This window comes from Triticum urartu, chromosome 7A (assembly GCF_056163025.1).
Source record: "Triticum urartu cultivar PI428250 chromosome 7A, HENAU_Tu73, whole genome shotgun sequence".
Lineage (NCBI taxonomy): Eukaryota > Viridiplantae > Streptophyta > Magnoliopsida > Poales > Poaceae > Triticum > Triticum urartu.
Genome location: NC_141879.1, coordinates 739303927 through 739317976, shown reverse-complemented (window position 1 = coordinate 739317976; position 14050 = coordinate 739303927). Strand labels below are relative to the sequence as shown.

Below are 14050 nucleotides of genomic sequence, written 5' to 3'. Positions count from 1 at the left end.
GAAGCATCTCTGAAAACTTCATCTACGCCACGAAACTGGTGTAGTGTTGCCACAGGCACCAAGCCTCTACGATGGTCCTCAAGCTCGACTTCGCCAAAGCGTTCGACTCCATCAACTGGGCGAGTTGGCGAGCTGCGATGGAGGTTCGGGGGTTCCCGTCGCTCTGGTGCGACTGGATGGATGCCCTCTTCCACTCCTCGCGCTCGGCGGTCTTGCTGAACGGCGTGCCGGGGCAGTGGTTCCAGGTGCGCTGTGGCCTCAAGCAGGGGGATCCCATCTCCCCCTACCTCTTCGTCATCATCGCCGACGTATCCAGCGACTCATTCGCTAGGATGGTGTGCTGCGCCACCCCCTCCTTCCGTATGCGCCTGTGGTGGTGTTGCAATACGCCGGTGACACACTGATCATCACGCGTGCGTCCGCGGACGGCGCGGTTCGTCTTCGGCAAATCCTCAACCAGTTTGCTGCCGCTACTGGGCTGGTCATCAACTTCACCAAAAGCACCTTGGTCCCGGTCCCTGGAGCAGGTGGTGCCCGCCCTAGGCTGTGCCACCGGATCATTTCCGCAAACCTACCTCTGCCTCCCTCTCTCATGGGAGAAACTCCGGTTTGCGGATTTACTTCCACTGATTGCAAAAGTGGACAAGTATCTCGCCGGTTGGTGCTCATTGACGCCGTCCTGGATGCGCTCCCCACCTATGCCATGGCGGCTCTGCTGCTGCCTCCGTCCGTGGTCCGCGCTCTGGACAGGCTTCGCCGCGCCTTTCTCTGGAATGTTGCCAAGCGGGCCACGTGCGCTCAATGCCTTGTGGCATGGGAGCGGGTGTGCCAAGCCAAGAGTGAAGGCAGACTGGGAGTCCGCGACCTAGCGACCCAGAATATGTGTCTTCCGCTGAAGATGCTTCATCGCCTGCACACGACCCCCGAGTCTCGGTGGGCAGCCTGGATTTGGGACGGAGCGGGTGGGCACTCCCTCCTGGCTCGCAGCGAGCTGGCCCTTGGCGAGCACTGGGCCATGATCATGCAGTTCCTCCCGCTCTATTGCGCCATCTCTGTGGTCGACGTCGGAGAGGGGAACACATGTTCCTTCTAGTGGCATTGCTGGCTACCCTGCAGAGCCGTCGCGGTAGCGTACCCCACCCTCTTCTCCCACGCCCTGGATGCGGAAGTGACGGCCGGGCAGGTGCGCGCGCGTGGCCTTGCTCACTGCCTAGTGCCCCGACTGACAAGAGTGGGCGAGCGCGAGCATGCGGAGGTCGCTGCGCTCCTGGCAGCGTTGCCGGCGAGGGACGGAGGGGACGCGCGGCGGATCCTTCATGCCGCTGCCCCTAAAGGCACCCTGTCGTCCAGCTCCGCGTACAGGCTCCTGCGGTTTGGAGGGGTGAGCGCTGGCTTCGCCTCCATGATCTGGGGGGCGCGTGCTCCTTCGCGGGTGAAGTTTTTCTGCTGGCTGCTGGTGCAGCGACGTACCACACGAGGGACGTCCTGCTCCGGAAGTGCATTGTCGCTGCGGAGGACGCCGGCTGCCCCCTATGCTCTGCTGCCTTGGAAACTGCAGACCACATGCTCTTCTCCTGCTCGTTCGCGATGGCCGTTTGGAGGGAAGTAAATGTCATCAACGACGGAGTTACGGTCTGCAAGCTCTCCGCTCTTACAACTGCGGCTGCAGCGGTCGTCGAGTCGGAGGTTGAGTTCTTCATGCTGTGCTGCTGGCAGCTTTGGAAGCACCAGAACGCTGTCGTTTTCAGCAGCTGCCGCCATCCCTTGCTCGCCTGCTCTGCTGCAATCGGGAGGACGCGGTTTTCTGGCGTGATCGGCTGCCCAAAGCTCATCGATCGCATGCGGGGGGCTCTGTCGGGCTTCATATAAAGTGGTTGTAATACCAAATCTTTAGGACCTGATGACTGATTCTTTTTATCACCTGTCCATATATTTTGATTTGATTCTGTAAAAGCCCCAAACAATAAAAGGTACTCCCTCATACACATGACTTGCCTTCACAAGTATTTATAGTCATATATCAACCCACCTCATACACATGACTTGCCTCCACAAGCTCATCTATACAACACATGGCGAAAATAAGCGCACCACACATGATCATCGGCCAGAGAAGAAATAACACAAAGAGCAAAATCAGTTGTGGAGCAGCGTGGCAAAGCTGTTGCTGACCTGCACATTTGAATGGATAGGGTTGGTTCTAACTTCTAAGACACGACTAGCTCGCCTTCTCGGTCATTCAACGGTAACCACTGCTGCAGGGCCATATTCTTCTTCCAGATCCTCGGGTCGTAAAGCTTTGAAACAAAGGGAAAAAGAATGAGCGTTAATTTGAATTGCTGGAGCAGAGAGAGTTAAGCTCACTAAATATGTCAAAGTCTTCAGAATCCTGCTTGTATAATAGACTTACCATCCTGATACCAACGAAGTGTGGGGTGGTTGGGATGGGCATCCAATGAGAGCTCTAGCATATCGGCCGCTTTTTGCACCGTTGGCAAGCAGTTCTCCTCAGACCACAGAGAAACGAGGACTGTTTGGAGACAAGGGAGGTGTCGCATGTCGACGTCAAAGTTGCCACCAGCGATGTGCGATGCTCGGGCAAAGAAGAAAAGGTATTCAAGCCTCGGCATTGATCCTCGTGGAAACATGGATGGCCCTGTCTGAAAATGGAAGAATGTACACTCTCTCAGGCAAGGGAATGCATCTTCGCTAATCATAAACCTTTCTGCATGAGTGTATTGGGCTCTGGTGGTTCCTAGCCTGAGATACCAAAGAGTGGGCAGTTTCCCAAGGACTTGAATGTCCACATCTGGCCTCACTCTATCCACATCTATACTCAAGTAGCCGAGGACGGGAAAAAATGATGCATTAATCCATTTAGGCAATGTCGAGGTACAACGATAAAACTCAAAGGTGTTGAGTTGTGGAGGGGGCACCCAACCATTCCAGCTGACATCGAACCTTGTATCACCATTATTATAAATACTTAGGCTAAGCAATTTCCGTAGATTGTCCAGGGACACCAACAAAGACTTACATACACTCTCGTTGGACAAGCACCCTCAGCTCCACCAGCTTTGATAGTTCTTTCTCAATCGCATGGGTACCACCGACCTGCACTCTATTTAGCTCTTCTAAGGACACCAAGTTCCCTATCCCCACTGGCAATCTGATACCCCCATCAACATATAGGCACAACAAATGTCCTAGCCGAATAATACTTGATGGCACATCCATAGATCCACATGTTCTTAAGTCCAATGTTTGCAAAAATTGTAACTTTCCTATTTCCATGGGGAGAACTCCAATACATGTATGTCTTAGCCCTAGGTACCTCAAGTGTGATAAATTCTCAACATACCTAAGATCAGTTTGGTGGCTTGAAAGATCACAATCTTCTAAATCCAATACACGCAGAACTTGGAAGCTTGAAATAGCCTGAATTAGATGAACATCAGTTCTAAAGAGAGTAACTGATCTCAACTTTGACAAACTTGTGGCATCGGCGTGATCGGTGGTAAGCCCTGACATGTTATTCTGAAAGGATAACCTACGAACAATGATATCTGAACTGTTTTTGCCTTGCTTACTATCCAATATAGTAACAAAGTTTTCTTCACTGGATAGAGAACATATGAGATCAAGTACCATATCATGTACGCGACAAGTCCGCGCCCTACCTTCAAAGTCAACATCTACTAGCTGAATCAAGTTTCTGTTTATCAACTCACTAAAGTACCTCTCCCCGAGCTCAAATAGTCTAATTTCTTGCTCTCCACCTTGAATAAAGCTTTCGGCTATCCACCTCCATATCAACCGGTCTCTGTTTATCTCGCTATCTTCTGGGAATATACTGAGATATAGTAAACATGTCTTTAAATGCGAAGGTAGATCATAATAACTAAAGGATAATATTCTCTGCATATCCTTTGCACTACCACCTTCTGCAAGTCCACGACCAATTGAACTGAGTATGTTGTCCCATTGATACTTTGGTTTTATATGTTGATCATTACTGGCTAAAAGACTAGCCATCGTAATGATGGCTAGTGGTACTCCACCACATTTTTTCAAAATTTCTCTAGATACTTGCTCCAATTCATTGGGACATTCACTTCCTTGAGGGAATATTCTTTTGTTGAAGAGCTTTCTGGAGTCAACACTATTAAGGGATTTCATCTTAAGAATAATATCATCACTTGATGAGCAACATGCTTCAGAGACACGGGTTATACGTGTTGTTGTTATTACTCGACTACCGAGATTATTCTCAGAGAAAACACACTTGATAATTTCCCATGCTTCTTCACCCCATATGTCATCAATAATGATCAAGTACCTGTGATATTTTGTGGAGCATTAGTTCAACTATCAATAAGTACATACATATCAAGGTTTCTTATTCTAAGCAAAGATAGGATAGTGATATAGCCTTGGAGTTTATATTAATGAATTCATACCTCTTATCCTGAAGGAACGCTCTCAGTTCGTCGATCAGTTGTTCGTTGTCTCTGACAGCTTCGTTGATGTTTGCAAACTTAATTTTGTCCAGTCCATACAACATCTTCTTGAAAATCTTTGTTATGTCAGGATTCCGTGACACTGAAACAAATACTCCACAACTGAAGTGCACTCTGATCTTGTCGTACACCGCCCTTGCAAGGGTTGTCTTTCCCAATCCACCAATTCCAACAATAGACAATGTCTTGAGTCGCGGATTAGACATATCATACTCATCAAATAGTTTCTCGATCAGCTCATCCCGTGTGTTCTTGATACCTACAAGCTCTGTGATGTCTCTATACACAGCCTTCAGGCGAGGGTCAATGGCATTTCCCGTACCATCAGCACGTGCCTCAAGCATGTACCTTTGACGGAGCTCACCCAGCTCCTTGGCAAGGTCCTGAGCATCTTGGATTGCATTGGAGATTTGATGGAGAGCCTTGCCTTTGCTGAACAACTTTTTGGTTCGCTTGAAGAACTTTTTGACTCTGTTCTTGATGTTGTTAGGGCCGAGGTCACCATGGCTGCCGTCGTACACGCGGACCATGTAAGCGTCCACAGCATCCTCCATGTTGTAGGAGAGCTCTCGGACCTTGCCCGCCCAGATCCGGACCTGCTCATCGAGCTGCTCCGGCGGCATGTCGCCCACCTTGCGGACGACGACGTACATCATCTCCAGCTCCCTGAGGAGGGACTGGACACCCTTCTTCACCCGCTCGCCCAAGGTGTACTCAGCCACAAGCAGGTCGCCAAGCTTTCGGAGGAGTGGGCTCATCGCCCCTGCTGCAACCTCCATTGCTCCTCTCGATCGGATCTACTTGTGGCGGGTGTAGTGTGCCGGGTGTGGAAAGTGAGGATAGGTATTTCTGCACTAGCCGGATGGCTATTCGTTTACAACGAATCTGTTTGCTCCCGTTGTGTGGTGGCTGGTGAGGTATTGAGGTCAGGGAGGCAGGTAGAGAAAGAGACTCATTTCAATTCTATATCCAGCAATGGAAAATTCTACCCTATTCAACAAATAAACATTTCAAGAAGAAATATGATAGAACAGTTTTAGAAAATATCAACCATGTAGGGAAAAGGTCTGGAACGGAGAACTTGGTGCAGACCTAACACTTCAGTAAAACAAAGGTCCACAATTTACTCATATTTGCACAAACCGTTACAACATTATTCTGCCTGAATTTCAAGAAATTTGTTTGCTCAGGGTTTCAACCTCCTTTTCAAAAAAAGAAAAGAAGATATGTATGCCTAAAATTTGACAAAAATATGTACGCCTAAAATTATTCTGCCTAAAGTTTTTCAATAAGCAAACAAAAACTACTAATTAAAATTCCATCATTTTCAAGCCTATGTGGCTCCCCGCTTGTTGGACCAATCGATCAAGCTTTCATCTTTTATTTTATTATTATCCCTTGCTAACCACCTTGACTAGATGTCTCTACCTCTGGCCTCATGCATGTGAATTCAATGGTAGTCGCATTAAAGTTTACACCTACTCTTTAGAATGAAATCGGGAAGATGGCCGGCCATAGGAATATTTTTATTTCATGCTGCCTGACATTGTGTCTCAGTGCGATCAAATGGCTGGCAGAAAAGATTAGAAGAAACGGTTTCAGAAGCAAATGACCGCCAACCGTTTGTCCTTATCGATTGAAGTGGAGACTACGAAACAATCCATCCACAAAAAGACGCACAAACAAACAAATAGCTATACACGCATTTCTAGCTCCCAAGCCCACTTGCTAAGAAAAACTCAGTCAAGCCCTTATATCAAATTCTTCCTTGCTAATGTCATCCCACAACCACTCTCACCAGCTCCGGCCTCATGCATGTGAACTCCATCGGGTTTTTTTTAGACCATGTGAACTCCATCGCTGGCTCGTTCAAAGATTGCATCTACTTTCTTTTTAATACGGAGAGCAACGGTGACCGCCTTATTGTATTAGCAAGTGGCACTCAGCATCACCAAATGCCCCGATATCCTAACTAATATGGTCACAAAACAAAGAATTAAGATGGTATATTAGCCTGTACCTCGACAGTTAAATATGCATGGTGCAAATCAACCGTAGGACGGAATCAAAATTGGTCTTCTTACGAATCTCGCCATCACTGTACGTGATACGTCCTAAATGTATCTCTGATTTTAGTAGCTTCCATGCTATACTATTCATGTCATTTTATCATGATTTACATGTAATTTTATCATTTTCTGGAAAATAGCCTATTAATGAAGTGTTAGGGTGTACTAGTTCTTGTTTTCTTTTGATTTTTTCCGCAGAAAATGGTATTTTTTGGAGTTGAGAAAAATAAAATAAACATAAGATGGTCGTTTTGGTACTAGAGGCTCCCTTGCACCAGAAGCACCCTGGAGGAGTAGCCCCAGAGCTCCACAAGCCTGGAGCCCGCGGCACTACAGGGAGGTGTGTGGGGCTCCCTTGCATCGTCTCATGAATCTTATATCCCTCAAAGTAGTGCAACAGAAACATATCAGGTCCAACTTACAAACTTACAAACCAAATGTTTTTACAAAAAAATTTGCTACACCTATGGACCACATCTTACAGAATTAAGTTACGGACATGTGTGGTAGTTTTTAGTTGGATGGTAAATCAAAAGCAGGGCCCACAGTTGAATTCAAGGGGAGGAGAGATTGGTTAGTGGGAGGATTCCTTAAGATGATTCTGTAACCAGTCCGTAAGTCTAGCTTTTTTGTATTACAAACCAAGGTTCGAAGTAGATTCAATAAAAGGAAACTATTGTACCAAAAGACAAGGTACTACTATGACCTTACAACTGTTTATTTTGCCTTGGTCACTACTACAGTAACCATGACCGATTCCACTCCTAGACTACGGTTGCTATTTTGCCCCTCCTCTTCATTTTGTGCACCATAAGCTATGACGTAGTTGAAACCTTTGACTCCGCTTGACAAGTCTAGCTCCTTGGTGTAAGTACTCCTCGACTGCCTCAGGATTCCTCAACATCTCCTATAAATAGTCACAGCCTAAAGAAAAGAATTAATGTAAGGAATGAGCACAGGAGATACTCAATAAGTTCATTTTTAGAAGATGAGTGGTGCATGCTCTGCCACTACTAGTGAGACCAAAGGGTCACAATGATGCACTTTGCAAATAACTTGTAGAAGTCCAGTTTTAGTTCAACACATGCGATCACCAAACTTCATGGGGTTGTTAGAACCTACGATGATTCCTTTCACACCTCGTTCAGGATCTTGCCTCACCCAAAAACACCTTAGTGTACACGATTCATTTAGAGCATCTCTAGCTGATCCTGCAAAAACGGGTCCTATGCAAATAGTATACAGGTCCCCCTAAAACAAATTTGCAGTACTGCGAGGCATCGAACGGAGCAGATCCCGTAATCCCTATAATATTTTCTTTTCCTTTTTCTTTCCACGCTTCTTCTTTGCCAAGACACACGTATGGATGAACTCAAACTCAGGCCGACCAGAATGGCTTGCTCTGGCCTGCCACTTGCTCCGATGCCGCTCCAGCCCACCGCCTGCTCTGGTGACACTCCGGCGACGCTCCGGCCGGCTGTTGCCGAGCTCCTCTGCCTGCTCGTTGCTCGCGCGGAGCATAGCCATCCTACTCTGGTGTTGACCGGTTTACAATTTCCCTAAAAAACGGCTTGAAAACTCAATATATGAGAGTTGTGGGGGATAATATACGAAACCTGTAAAAAAAATACGGGATCTGCTATTTTACAGGATCTATTTGGTGCGGTTTTTTTAAACTATACTGCAAATTTAAAGTTTGATCACTTTTTCAGGGATCTGCTAGAGTTTCATCTAGCTAGTCAAAACTATTAGAGATATATTTGGGCTACATGTGTTTGGTAGCCTAGGATTTGTAATCCATCTCCTACCTTATCTCCAAGAGAGGCTTCTTGCCCATCAAATCTTGTACTCAATATATACTCGTCCTCGAGTCTCAATAATACAGTCATCATATTCCGCCAATCCCTCTATCCCTTCTAACAAGGTATCAGAGCCTAATCGATCCAACCCTAGCCGTCGCCCACCGCTTCCGCCCCGCGCCCCGCCACTGGGGCGGTCGGCCTCCATGACCGCCGCCGGGGGCCGCGCCGCCCGTACGGGTTGGTCCGCCGGTCGTGTTGACCGGCTGCCTTAGACAGTCTTTTTCCCGATCTTTGATCCGGATTTTTCTCTCTCTTGTCGGCCACTTTGGTTTTCCGATCTATGCTTTATCGGTTTGCGTCGCCCGTCGCTGCCGTCGACCCTCACGCGCCTCTACTCCGACACCGGTGTCGACTACATCGGCCACTTCATCAACTGTGCGGCCAACGCGGCCAGCTCTGTGGTCTCCGCACGTGATTCTCCGCCGATGGCCGTCGCCTTCATCGATCTGGAATCCTCCGTCAACCCCGTCTTCGACAAGCTCGGCTGCATCACACTCGACCCGAGCGCTGGCTGCTGATCTACGCCGTGTGGCCCCACGCACGCGTTGGATACAGTGGCCTAGGCCCTCACGTGAGTGCTGCGTGGGTCTTCCCATGTCCCACAAAGAGGCATGCATCCATGTTGTTGGCCGGTCATGCTAGTGCTTGGTCTTCTAGCCCAGACTCGTGCGCGTCATCCTGCACAACACGTGTCCATGTTGGACCAATCATCGGCTCCTGTTACATCTGACGACAGCGCACGGCGAGCAGCTACTACAACCTCGCGAGCGCTTGGACTGATCATCCGAGCGAACGGGATTCACTCCATCCGCACCGCGCGGTCGATCTGATCAACCGTTCTGCGCGCGCCTTCATGGGATTTCCATATAGATTGTCATCGGCCATTGCGTCGCCCCGTCGGGCCACAATGCCGCCGCCCCATGATTCTTCTCGCGGCTGCATCGACTGGCGAGTCGCCGTTGCGTCGCCCCTTCGGGCCGTAGTGCCGTGATACGCGGTCCCTGCTACCGTCCCAAGGCCGTCCCCGTGGTTGCACCGACACGCGCTCCGCCGCTGCGCTGCCCCTTCGGGCTGTAGCCGCGGCCCATGGTCACCACCACCGCCCCGAGGTCTTCCCGCTGGCGCCCCGAACCGCCTGCTGCCGTCGCGTCGCCCCTACGGGCTGTGGCGCCGTGGCCTGTGTTCCACCGCCATCCCCCTGCATAGAGTTTTCGTGGTATGTGCCGCGCCGCCTCCCTTGGTGCGGGAACGCCACTTTCCGCGCCGGTCTTCGTCACGTTGTTGGGTTCCTCGCCTACTTCGAGCACCGCCGCCACGCTACTAACTTAGCCGCCGTCGCTGCCATCAGGCCGCCGCCGCTGCCCGTCCACCCCCTTCGTCTTCGTCCAGCACTAGCCCGTCGACAGCGTCGCCGTCATCTACCCCGACTACTTTGTCTACTCCGACCACCGATGGCGGCATCGGCCCCTCACCGATTGGCGCCGCAACTGTTGTCTAGTCTTCTTCTCTGCTGGGCCTCCGACTCCTCGACATGGCGTACAGCTCGTGCAGGTCCCTCGTCTACGCATGCCCGGTAATGGCAATACCGGTGCGTGCCTTCGTCCAAGACGTGTCTTCAGACCTGGCAAGCCTGGAGCGACGCTTCGTCAACTTCGTCTTCATCCGTCTACGCATGCCCGGTGCTGGCAACACCGATGCGTGCCTTCGTCCACGACGTGTCCCCGTGCTTGGCAACTCGGCGTGATGCTTCGTCAACACCGTCAACCTCCCGGCGCACCCCTACTTCGATATCACTGCGCCCATGCTAACTAGGCGCCTGCTTGTGCCTGCAGCTCCATGGCGTTTTCCTCGACACCGGCTACCCCGACTTGACATCGACCATGGCATTATTCGCACGGCTACCTCGACCACGGCTACACCACCCTATGCTCCCGGCTACCTCGACATCGGCACAAAGGGCTATCATCCACTTGAGCGACTCGTCGGCTTCCTCTAAAATCAACATGTCCGCGACGCGATACCGTCCACGACACACCCGCTATGACTGTGGGGGGATGTCAGCCCGTCGGTTGCTATTCTCTCCAGTCTGGCTGTCCGCGATGCTCCTATTATCTGTGACGCTACCGCTACGACTGCGGGGGGATGTTAGAGATATACTTGGGCTACATGTGTTTGCTAATCTAGGATTTGTAATCCGTCTCCTACCTTATCTCCAGGAGAAGCTTCTTGCCCTCCAAGTCTTGTACTCAATATATACTCGCCCTCGAGGCTCAATAATACATCCATCATATTCTGCCAATCCCTCCACTAGAAGAAAACAGGGCTTTGGACTAGGCAGGGCAAGCCCATTAATCCCGGTTCACTCATGAACCGGGACCAATGGGGGGCATAGGTCTTGATTCATGAGGCCAGGGCGCGGGCCGGGCCTCGGGGGCCATTGGTCCCGGTTCGTCTGAGACCATTGGTCCCGGTTCCAAACACAAACGGAGACCAATGGGCCTTGCTCCTGGCCCACCACCTTTAGTCCCGGTTGGTGTCTGGAACCGGGACCAAAGGTTTGTTTTCTACCCACTAATATATTCTACAATAGCAAAAAGAATCAACTAAAAAGCTTTAATAAAACTCTAATAGGAAAATGAATCAACTAAAAAGAATCAATAAAAAATAAAATTTATGCAACTTAAATTATATAAAATTTATGCAACTTAAATTATATAAAATTTATGCAACTAAAAAGAATCATTTGTAGTGTTTTTCAATTTCATGGTCATTTAGCTCAAAAATATGAGTGAATGCCTGAAAAAGAACAAATGAAGTCAGAAAGGTTTGAAAATTGCTGATGTGGCTTTCAATGGTGCATTTTGAACACACAAAGAGTCTGGAGTTCAAATCAGTTCAAAAAAATTGAAATCCCTTTGTAACAGATGAGTTTTCGTCCAAAACCCTGATACTTCGAAAGAGATTGTCCGTTTTGTACACGAAGTGCATCCAGTTTTTGTGGCAACCCTCTCAACTTTTTAGCACATGCTATGTGGGTGAAATGATGATACCATGCCAACTTTCAACCTTTTTAGAGATCATTTGTAGTGCTTTTCAATTTCATGGTCATTTACCTCAAAAATATGAGTGAATGCCTGAAAAAGAACAAATGAAGTCAGAAAGGGTTGAAAATTGCTGACGTGGCTTTAAATGGTGAATTTTGAACACACAAAGAGTCTGGAATTCAAATAATTTCAAAAAATGAAATCCCTTTGTAACATATGAGTCTTTGTCCGAAACCCTGATACTTCAAAAGAGATTGTCCGTTTTGTACACGAAGTGCATCCAGTTTTTGCGGTAACCCTCTCAACTTTTTAGCACATGCTATGTGGGTGAAATGATGATACCATGCCAACTTTCAACCTTTTCAGAGATCATTTGTAGTGCTTTTCAGTTTCATGGTCATTTAGCTCAAAAATATGAGTGAATGCCTGAAAAGGAACAAATGAAGTCTGAAAGGGTTGAATATTGCTGATGTGGATTTGAATGGTGCATTTTGAACACACAAAGAGTCTGGAGTTCAAATAAGTTCAAAAAATGAAATCCCTTTGTAACAGATGAGTTTTCATCCGAAACCCTGATACTTCGAAAGAGATTGTCCGTTTTGTACACGAAGTGCATCCAGTTTTTGCCGTAACCCTCTCAACTTTTTAGCACATGCTATGTGGGCGTGAAATGATGATACCATGCCAACTTTCAACCTTTTCAGATATCATTAGTAGTGCTTTTAAATTTCATGGTCATTTAGCTCAAAAATATAAATGAATGCCTGAAAAAGAACAAATGAAGTCAGAAACATTAAAATTACCAAAGTATTTTCTGTTCAAAACATTAAAAGAAAAAAGAATTTGCATATAGAACTTTTTTGTTAGAAACTTTAATACAAAAAACGAATTGTCATAAAGATTCTTTTGTTAGAAACTAAAATAACAAAAACTGTTTTTGAATATAATGATAAAACACAATAATATTAAATAGCAGGAATAAGAATCACTCCAAAATCTATTTTTATAGTAAAGTTAATCACAAAATAGTGATTCACACAAACTTCAAATCATTCAAATTTAAACTATTCAAATTGGAAAATTAATGGCACTAACAGAAAGTTTATAATTTTTATCCCTAAAACCAAAAAGAATAACTGAAAAACTAGTAAGTATTTTGCTGTAAGTTGAAAAAAAATAAAATAAATAAAACAAAAAATAAAGCAAAAAATGGAAAAAATATATTAAAAAAAGTGCCACCTACCGGGCCACCACGGCCTGCATACGACTAGAAACCCGCTAGTGGGGCCAGGATGCAGGCCCACAGGTACAGGGAGTGGATTTAGGCCCGTAAGCCTGCAGTAGAGAGGAGCTCGAAGTGGTCGGCTCGGCAGGGCTTTTAAACCACTCCGAACCCCTCTCAGCTAGCGAGGTGGGACTAAACATCGCACCGCACCGCGCCAGTTCCAGCACACGACCTTTGGTCCCGGTTGGTGGCACCAACCGGGACTAATGGGGGGGAGTTGGTACCGGTTCGTAGCACCAACAAGGACCAATGCCCCCCTTTAGTCCCGGTTGGTGCCACCAACCGGGATCAAAGGTCTCTATTTCGCGCCCTTTGGGCTACGGAAAAGAGGCCTTTGGTCCCGGTTGGTGGTACCAACCGGGATCAAAAGGGTGCATTGGTCCCGGTTCATGCCAAGAACCGAGACTAAAGCTTCATGTATATAAGGAACACTTGTGAAAATTTTGGTTTTGATCTTGCAGTTTCCCCCGACGACGCGCGCGGAGACCTCCTCAACGCCGCCAGGCCGCGGACGCCGTCGCCGTCGCCGTTGCCCCCGCCCCGGAGCCCACGCCGTCGTCGTCTGCCGCCCACGACGTTGCCGGCCGCCGCCCACGCCGTCGCCGTCGCCCGTGCGCTGCCCCCGTGCGCCCGCCAAGTGTTGGGGAACGTAGTGATTTCAAAAATTTCCTACGCACACACAGGATCATGGTGATGCATAGCAACGAGAGGGGAGAGTGTTGTCCACGTACCCTCGTAGTCTGAAAGCGGAAGCGTTAGCACAACGCGGTTGATGTAGTCGTACGTCTTCACGATCTGACCGATCAAGTACCGAACATACGGCACCTCCTAGTTCAGCACACGTTCAGCTCGATGACGTCCCTCGAACTCTGATCCAGCCGAGCTTTGAGGGAGAGTTCCGTCAGCACGACGGTGTGGTGACGATGATGATGTTCTATTGACGCAGGGCTTCGCCTAAGCACCGCTACGATATTATCGAGGTGGACTATGGTGGAGGGGGGCACCGCACACGGCTAAGAGATCCAAGGGATCAATTGTTGTGTCTAGAGGTGCCCCCCTCCCCCGTATATAAAGGAGCAAGGGGGAGAGGCGGCTGATGACCCACAAGTATAGGGGATCTATCGTAGTCCTTTCGATAAGTATAAGTGTCGAACCCAACGAGTAGCAGAAGGAAATGATAAGCGGTTTTCAGCAAGGTATTCTCTGCAAGTACTGAAATAAGTGGTAGCAGATATTTTTGTGATAAGATAATTTGTAACGAGCAACAAGT

At 48.3% G+C, this 14050-nt stretch overlaps 1 pseudogene; it reads right to left on the bottom strand.

The window, feature by feature from the left end:
• Window positions 1-2207: 2207 nt before the first annotated feature.
• On the bottom strand, window positions 2208-5299 carry LOC147962542 (disease resistance protein RGA5-like; annotated as a pseudogene).
• Between the last annotated feature and the right edge of the window lie 8751 nt (window positions 5300-14050).